A 2,152-nucleotide genomic window follows, 5' to 3' on the forward strand; every position below is an offset into this window, starting at 1 on the left:
TAATATGAACAGTGATTTGTAGACCAGATACCTTTTTTTTTGGCACCAGCAACTTCAACATCATCTTTTCTCTTAAAGAGACATGACCGAGCCATCTAAATTTGGTAGTGGGATTTTTTGACATCGAGGAATTGTTATTTTGAAAATTAAGTAATCTTTGCGTGTATACCTCCCCCCCGTTGTTTCATGTCTGCCAGTATTTGGTTTCTTGCTGAGCATAATGCAGGCCGATTCACGACACAGTGTAATAGTAAACCGAGCTGATTATGGCCCCAGCGGGGCTGTTTTGGAGAGTGTCCTATTCAGCCATAATGTCGAATGTCGAATGACTCATAATGTCGAATGATCTTCACAGCTCTGATTGGCTCTGGCGGCTTCTAAATTCTCTCTGACTGGCTCAAAGTGCCGCCATTACAGAATTTAAAAATATAGAGGAATTTGACGGTGTCCAGAACAGTACACCTTCAAACAAAATGGGTCCTCTCAGGCATTTCAAGGTGGCTTTTAACGTGAGCCTCTCCTGGATGCGCTGCCTGTAACAGTAATGCCACTGCAATGCAGTCGCTCAGGAAGAGCATGTGAACCTATCCGTTTTGCCTCTTTCTGCAGGTTTTGGGTCGGTATTTCAACTAGTAGACGTAGGAGGGGCTCTACCATTACACTTTGCCGCAGAGAGGTGTTGTAATCGCATGAAACCTGCCTATCATGATTAGCTATTCCTTTGCTGTTCAGTGCACAGACTATGCGCGCGCATCGTTTGTTAGCGCTATTGCCTTTAATAGCGCTGCGACGTTGTACTGCAGTTAGATAGAATAAACGACCGTTCGACATATGTGTCTCCGTTATAACATTGGGGAGGAGGGTGGGATGAAGCGACAGAAGCGACGCAGAAGATATGGCCACCACGTTAGAGAAGCTGCCGCAGTTCCGCACGGACACAGGCAACATCGACGTCTACCTAGAAAGGTTCAAACTATTTGCGAAAACAAATGAAATAGACGCTTGGAAAAGCGTGACGCCTTCTTGACCGTCGTATAGGAGAGAAGGCCTATGTTACACTGCTCAACTTATTGCTGCCGAAAACGTCCACCGAGGTCAAGTACGAAGATGTCACAGAAGTGCTGCAGCAGCACTACGCTCCAAAGCGGCCCGAGGTCACCGAGCGATACCACTTCTACCGATGGAACCAAGAGTCAAGTGAAATCATCGCGCAGTTTCTCGTGGAATTGAAGAGGCTCGACGAGACATTATCTTTTGGAAATTTCCTGCAAGAAGCTCTACGGGACCATCTAATTGCAGGATTACGGAGCGACACCATCCGATGCCGTCTTGTCGCGTGCCCGACGACGAGGTCGCATGGGACCGGGTCTGCAAGGTACCCACCACCATGGAAGCTGCACAGAAGGATACCCAGGACATGCTGGTTGACAACGCTAGTGCCAGCAGCGATGACTTGCACTGACAAGGACCCTCAGTTAAGCCGGACAAGCAGCATACCGCAAGGCAACGGTCATCTAGCTGCGAGCTTACCGCTACAAGCAAGGGACCCGAAAAAAAAAACCATACGCGAAAAACGGCCGCAGTTGTCATAGGTGTGTAGACAACATGCTTCTACAAGGTGTCCATTCTTAAAAAGTGCTTGTTTTAAGTGTTCTAAACGTGTTCAAGTCACAAATACCTGCAAAACGTCAGTCGTTTACGCTGTTGAAGAGCCGGCAACAGAACAGGATTTGCAATTTGCCAAACGAAAAAAGCAGGTTGTCCGCCTCCCATAGTAGCAAAGGTGATCATTAATGGTCGCCAAGTGCCAGTGGAATTGTACACGGGGGCTGCCGTAACAATTATGTCTGAAAAGGACTTTGTAGAGGACTTTCCTGCCCTATCATACAACAGTGAGCACGTAGAGCTAGGTGTGTACAACGGCACCGCAGTCAAAGTAAAGGGCGTTCTGCAAGTCAACGTGAGGTCCGGGAAGCAAAGCCATCTCCTCCCACTTGTCATTGCGAAATATGAAAAAGGTGCACGTATGCCGGTGCTTCTCGGTCGTGATTGGCTCGCAAGGATCAAAGTGAACTTGCCTGATCCCTTGCAGGAATTGCACGAGGTTGCACTTAATGTACAAAGAGTCATGCCTATGAAAACTCAAGAAGCC

At 47.7% G+C, this 2,152-nt stretch overlaps 1 pseudogene; it reads left to right on the forward strand.

The window, feature by feature from the left end:
- Positions 1-880: 880 nt before the first annotated feature.
- LOC142566729 (uncharacterized) lies at positions 881-1,462 on the forward strand (annotated as a pseudogene).
- The last annotated feature ends 690 nt before the right edge of the window (positions 1,463-2,152 follow it).

The sequence above is a fragment of the Dermacentor variabilis genome, unplaced genomic scaffold (genome assembly GCF_050947875.1).
Source record: "Dermacentor variabilis isolate Ectoservices unplaced genomic scaffold, ASM5094787v1 scaffold_13, whole genome shotgun sequence".
Lineage (NCBI taxonomy): Eukaryota > Metazoa > Arthropoda > Arachnida > Ixodida > Ixodidae > Dermacentor > Dermacentor variabilis.